The following is a 7,814-nucleotide window of genomic DNA, read 5'->3' as shown; positions in this document are numbered from 1 at the left end:
GACAGAAGTACAATAAACATATATAGGTCAAATACGGGCGTGAAAATGTGGGGGAGACCTGGAGAAGCCCATAAACCCGGATGCATGAAAAATACCGTGTAACAAAGTGTATGAATTGTGATGGTTTGGGCCATAAAATTTGGAATTGTGTCGAAACTTTATCTTTACTGAGTCAATCATCAAGAAGGAAGTCCAGCAGACAATTCTGGAGGAAAACCAAGTCCGCTGAGCGAGGAAATTGAGACTCGTGACGAAAATAATTTTGCACTTCGAGGCGGAGCCCAAAAATATTCAAAGTTTATTAATCGGTACCTCGATAAAAATCGAATTAATGCTCTTCCGTGGGTTGCCTGACGTACTGCCATCAGCCTAAGCCAACATTGATGGCCATAATTGGCGAGGAGGATTTCGAACCGATAACCGAAGTCCAAACATGACTTGCATGTTATTTTAAGCGAAGTGTGGGTAAAGGTCAGACTGGAGGTGACCAAAAAATTAGTAGAATTCATGTCGCGACGTATCAAAGATGTAATTCAAGTAAACCGAGGCGTTTCAAAGTGTTAACTAATTATTAGACACAATTTTCATTAAAAACCCGCAAGGGTACGATTTAATTTTTTGCATGGATTTCAAACTTTCCCCAACTTTTTAATTAGTGGTTCATAATCGGTAAGGAAAAACAAAAAATGCGTGAACAAAAACACGGACAAACTATTAAAACGGTTTGCAATTGCATAAATGTATAGTTTTACACTTTGCGATAGCACGCTATTAAATACTTTACATACCCCTGCACAATATTTTCTCCGTCTGTAGTTTGTTTTGTATTATGTATTCGTTATTCAATAATTTCATGAATAAATACATGATTTATTAGTTTGTTTACCATAGTTTTGTAGTTTGTTTTGAAACGTTATTTTTAAGTATATATGTATGTACATTGGTCAATGATTAATTAAATATGTTAAGCCTAAGAATAAAATATTTCTTTGAATTCATCCAATACGTTGTGGTAACATCACGTCAGTATTTTTGGTAGTCGGGCACGCAATCGACGCATGGTAGCCCATAGCTTACTATTGCCTAATCCTTCTAGAATAAATTGTTTAAAAACTAAAATAACTGAAAATAATTGATTTGCAGACATTTGTACATGCCGCGTAAGGATTAAATGAAACCTTAATCATTTTATCTACTGAATACATAAAATCATCCACATATTTCCAAGATTATTACGACGTAAGCAAAATTCTCACAACACCCCTTGAAATACCCCTAATGAAAAACAAAAGACTCAACTTATTAAACTTGAATCTCGTCTGTTCCCCCATTTGCAAGGGTTTACAAGATTTTGCAAATTTTTGTATATACTTCTTATCCCCATAATTCCAATTAAGTTTAATCCAAGACCTCAACGTTTTGACGTTTTGAGAAACGAAGTATCCCCCAAAGTGTAGAGCGTACCCCCAGAAAATACTGAACCCAAGGACATAGTGAAAAATTATGATAACAGTTTTTCCATCGACATTATGCGAATTTTGAACTAAGATCGCCCACGCGAAGATCATTAAAGTATAAATTGTGGTGTGGAATGGTATGTAGGATCAATTTTTCATAGGGTTCCATTCTGAGCAACTGGACAATTTCAAAGCTGCGATACTCCTTTGGCAAGTTGACCCGAGATAAGAGGTCAGACCTTTTAGATCCAGCGCGCAGATCCGTCACCATTATTGGCGTTAAGAAGATCTGATGGGTCAAGACACCTTGGAGGTGAATGTTGTAAAGATCCAGGATTGAGTAAGCAGCACCCAGTAAACCAAGGAATTTATGGATATGAGCAGATTAGAGTAAGGAGGTGGGAAATGGGAGGAAATATAAATGGGAAATTCCGGAAACGTTGCTGCATGAACTGCAAACGTTGCGGGAACGAGGATCATGACGAGCTGGAGAAAGATTAGGATTTTGCTCAGAAAGGGTCCATTTCTTTTTCTAGCGTCGGGTAGAGGCCACCTTCCTGTTGGGATTGGATAGAGAAAAGAGACAACGAATTATATCAAAGTATTTAATTAACGTTAGTAAATTTCAATAATAACTTAAGATTTGATATTATGTACAAATAAACCGTTGTAGCGGTAGAAGTAGCTCGCTCTGTCATACTTAAATGACAGGCTAAACAATGCAGTGCTGCAGAAATGGGGAAAATTGATACAGAATATTGACACTTTTTCGATGTTCACTAATGGAAAGAACCAGATATATTAGAAACAATTGCACTATTGGTGCAGCAGAAATGAGGAAAATTGATACAGAATATTGACACTTTTTCGAGGTTCACTGATTGCAAAATGGGATGTGAATTACTACGGGATAATATGCCCCACTGATGCGGGTTGCACCTATTCCCCCAATTATTTCGCACAATTTTTCGAGACTGATTGCTTGACAGCAATGGTGCTACTAATTTCGTAAAAAACGGACACGGGCCTATTTAATTAGCATCAATTGATGCAAAAAACTCATTAACAGACAGACGGACAGACAGACAGACACACAGACAGACAGACGGACAGACAGACAGACAGACAGACGGACAAGAGGAATTCAATAGCTCTCATGCTACGCAGGGCGAGCTAATAATATATGAGTCTAAAGGGTTTTGATTTAATGTGTCCCGATTTTCCTAATATTTTAAAACTTGTAACTCAACACCAGTGCTTTGGATTTTGTGGTGAATGTTATGATCCTTTCATTAGGACTAATCTTCATTCCATAAATGGTACAATTTCAAAGAAAACTATTAACTTGGATCTTGATTGTTAAGCTTTCATAAGGATAGTTTCAGTTCGAGGCCATCATCCATCAACCATCATCGGGGCGAATTAAATCAAGACACTTTAGAAATTTGCACATTTCTCAAATTATAAACTAAATTACGTGTCATTATAGAGTACCGTAATATTTCTCCAGATAATCCAAAATCAGATTGATACTGTGCGAATATGTGTGGGCCTGCAGTATCGTCACTGTCATTGATAAGGTGACGTATGTGGTGTAGCTGAGGAAGACGACGATATGACATAAATGTATCACTGAGCAGTTTTCTGAGGAACAGTGGATCGCTTTAACGATTAGGAAAACCGAATGCAATATATAGGCTGTCATTGCGCAGACGCACTTCCAATAAATGCACGGTGATCTAGTGATCTTAGTGGTTAAATTTGATGCATCCCAGGACATGCTTGTCACACCGAAGTAATTCCCGAGGTTCAGTATGTACTGGAGAATTAAGTAGTAAAAGTTGGAGAACGGTTCGATCGGGGGTGCGGATGGAGCAGGAGGTAAAAGTGATTTGAAAAATTGTTTAACAGCTGAAACCATGATTACAGAATTTCGGACTTGAGTAAAATTTAATTGAAACTAAGCTTCGACATACTTATCTTGGATAGAGTAACAAAAATCTTTTAACCAGGTGGTCCACAATTCAACGTCATGCTGCAACATCAATGTGTTACGCAATCGCGCTGGTCGAGACCATTAGCAATACTTGCTTTTACTCTTTGATTCTGATTTTGAACCCAAATTCGCGGCATTAAATCGATCCACCCTTTCAATTTCTTGAATTACGGAAATTTTAGGCTTGAAGTTAGTCGTAGAAATACATATTCATTTCTTTTTGTTTTTCAACGATCTAAAGTATATGAATTTAGGTTACAGAACCAGTAGCAGGGTAAAAATGACAATCGCGAATGGCTTCTTAATACAATTTTTTGTGTACCAAAATTGTCAAAACTTTGGTACAAAAGTTCTGGTATTGCTATAGCCTTCTACCTTGCTTTCCACCCATTGCGTCGTCAATGTTCATAAGCCATGTATTTAAATTGGAGCATTGACGTAACTGCAATTAACCTAAATTTTGGATTAAGTATAAATGAATAAGTTAAGTTAGTCGACGCAATTATTCGAAGAATGGGTTTGACCCAATTACAACGGATGACCTGATTAGGTAGTCTACTAGTCTGGTCGTGCTCGAAAATTACAATTATACGCACACCTCGTTCCTCGGTTATTTGTGTAATTTTTATTTTATTTTCTAAGATTAGAGGGTGTCCTGGTAGTGACGAATCTGTGGTCTATTGCACCTGTAGTAATAAATTAAATTTAACGAAATTTTTGGGACAGTGAGGCTAGGGTTTTTGAAATATGTTTTGATTTGCAAGTTCGAGATCGCCCGCTTAAAGCCGTCCATTTAACTTAAATACTTTCTTGGTTTTAAACAAAAACTACATAGAATTATTATGCTTCCAAATGTCCATACATCCATTTCTGTACTGTTTGAGGTAGCACATGTCGGGCCATGTTATAAAACATAAGTTTCTTAGGAAACTTACGTTTTGAAAAGAACTTGGTGAGATTGAATATATGTGTAAGACATAGAACCCGATCGCAGATAGTGAAATTAAGAATAAACGCTTTAAACTGATTAACAATAAAAGCCTATGTACTTGTTTACTATCAAAATTCCATAGTTATAGAATTATTTAAATGCATTATCCTATTCATTTACTTAGTGAATTGTAAATTTATATCGAAGGCACTTCAATACTTACAGTTTTAAATATGTTCGTTTTTGCATATGTGCATGATCCATAAATCCACAATTTCCCCAACAAAAGCTAAGATACAAATTACCACGCAAATACCACAAACATAGAAACCCGTTATAATCTTGGAGTCAAAATCTAATTTTGAAACAGCCTTTACAGTGTGTCCACTTAAAAACGAGTCCACTTTTGGGGGGGTAATAAAAGTGATTTTATTTGTACTAAAATTTTTTTTAACATAAATCCTTTTGGTATACAATACCTTAGTATTTAGTGATGCCTCCACACGCAATTTGCATATCTCTAATTCGTTTAGGGAAACTCTGCGTCAGATTTTCCAAAACGGTAACCGAAATTTCCTTCCATTTTTTTTGGAAGCGTCGAATTAAAGAAGAACGGGTTCGTGGAATTGGCTGCTCATACGCGCTATTCTTGAGATAGGGCCACAGATTCTCGATTGGGTTCAAGTCCGGGCTATTTAGTATTTACAATCTATTGAGCAAATTAAGCAAGCGAATAATTTGTATTATTTGCCAATGCAATATTTCTGACAAGGCGGAGTGAAACAAGAATGCAATCTACAGAAGAAGACGAGGTTATCGAGAAATTTGAGAATATGGGGCCTGTCCAAATTCCGGCTTGGACAAAGGCCCTCATGAATCCACTGGTAATTGCAAATTACAAATTATTCAATTGTCAAATTGACTCTGAGAACTTTCTAGTGAGTAAATTCCTTTTGCGTATAAGGGTCATCTATGAATTATATCGGGTGTAATTAAACCATCCAAGAAAAATATGTTTTTTTCCAAAGAAAATTAACATTTTGTTCCAATTATAGATTTTGCAATTAATTATTTTTTATTCCAAGATTTTTAGAACGAATTCCAAACAAATAAAAATAAACCGTTGTAACGTTAGAAATAGCTCGCCCTGAAACACTATTTGCGTATAACTTCGCACCGAAGGTGCAAGATAATCGGACAAATTATATGCATAATTTTGACACAATTTTGCACCAACGGTGCACAACAATCGCCGCAAATAAATGCATTATTTTTATGCATATAATTTGGCACCAATGGTGGAAAATAAGCGGACAAAATAGACCCATAAATTTGACATAATTTCGACCCCTCTGGTGCGAACCCATTCCTACTGGTTGTTCTGCACTTTTGGTGCGTATGGCATCAATTCCCCCAATTGCTTAGGACCATTTTGTGTCGTCGCTTGTTCATTACGAATGGGGCCATTAATATCCTAAAAACTGGACATGGCCCTATTTAATTAGTATCAATTGATGCAAAAAACTAATTAACAGACAGACGGACAGACGGACAGACGGACAGGAGGAATTCAATAGCTCTCATGCTACGCAGGACGAGCTAATAATAAAAATCTCAATGCATAAAATACGAGATTTACAATATATATCGTAGATAATTGAAATTAAATTTCAAGTAAATATTTATCAATGACCAAAGCCTTTTCAACTAACTTCTTCCTCCCACGTTTAGATTTTACTCCTACCCTATCTACACTAACTATCACTATCACTACATAAAATTTTACTATTTCATTGGAATGTTTTATATTTTCTTTGGAGAAAAAAATTAACCGGATTGCAGATTTCATGATTGCAGAAAATTATTAATTTTCTTTGGAACGAAATATTATTTTCTTGGGCACAATAAATTTGACCCAACTATATCACGTATAAATTGCGATTTTCTGGACCACCTCTCCACCCTGCGACTTGTGTCCCATTTTAACATATGTACATATGTACATAGTTACGACCTCATTGGAGCCCTAGACGCCCCCCGTCCCTGTCAAGTGACAAAATTTAAGAACCTTAGAAGTATCCTTAGTTGAATATATGACACAATTTGACTTCGACAGTTTTTGGTGAATTTATTGAAAAGCAAGTTTGAGTAAAGTTGTGTGTAACAATTTGAATTTAATGTTTCAGTCAATGATTTTAGCACGTTGCAGCACCTTCGAATTAACAATTTAAATACACATATAGATATGTATTGCCTTAATACAGGAAAGTATTTATTTAGCACATGTAGCACTGATGAATTTTTAGCGCTGCTAATTGCTTTGACTTTTGAAAGCGTGTGGGTCTTGACGGATTGTTTGATTGGATTCTGCGGGTTGATGCACATTTCAAAATCACGTTTATTCACTAAAAATTAATTGACGGGCTTTGTTTGTTCAGATTCTGGGAAATATTTTCTCCCATCTGAATTTCACCGCTTTGAAGAACTCCGTCCGACTCGTCTGCACCGTTTGGGCCGACCTCAGCGCTACGTTCCTCGGGAGGTCAAGCTGCCTTAACGTGTCCAAAATCCCAAAGGACATGACCTCCTTCAACCCCAGACTGGCCAATAGCATTTCCCTCGTGATGGAATCGGATTATCAGATACCCGATGCCTTACCTCGCTTCCTAAATAGGGCAACCACCTCCGACAACGACTCACCCGTCGTGATGCCTGCAATATCAGAATTTTTGACCAAACTTAACGTGCACATTCACATACAAAATATACCCAAACGGGGAGAAATATGGAGCACGTTCAAATTCCGGAACCGATTATCCATCCTGGTTGATAAATGGGGGAATGACGAAATCCCGCAATTTCGACCATTGCCAAATCTTAAGGTGGTCACCTTTACCATTTATAACTTAAACGCATCTGTCGATGAGATGGAGGTGGATGGTGCAACGTTTTTCCAAAGGATGCTTAACTCTGCCCCCAACCTAGAAGAAATTAAGATAAGCGATTTCACGCGTGAATTAGCACGTTTAGCGTGAATTAGCACGTTTTCATTTAACGCACGTTCCGAAACGAAACTTCACTTCATTTTCATCTAACGCACGTTTTCATCATGTTGCAAGCAGATTTGGCAAACAAGAAGGCATTATTTTTAGGCACTCAAATTCCCTACAAATTGCGCCGTCAACCAGCGAAAACGCTTGAGAACTGGCATAGCTGTGAGTTAAACCTTGCGGGCAATGTCGTTATTAAGGAACCTTGTATGGTCCATTATTTCAATTTGTAAGTTCAATTACGTCCAATTCATGTTACTAGGATAGCACAGACCTACGTTGTCGACTAGATGACCATGCCTGGGAGGTTGTCTTTCCTACAGATCCAAAGAAAATGGCATTTATTGGGCAAAATATTGCAAAATTTGGAAATTTTAATT

Source organism: Folsomia candida, unplaced genomic scaffold, assembly GCF_002217175.1.
Source record: "Folsomia candida strain VU population unplaced genomic scaffold, ASM221717v1 Fcan01_Sc039, whole genome shotgun sequence".
Taxonomy (NCBI): domain Eukaryota; kingdom Metazoa; phylum Arthropoda; class Collembola; order Entomobryomorpha; family Isotomidae; genus Folsomia; species Folsomia candida.
This window is presented reverse-complemented; position numbering follows the sequence as displayed.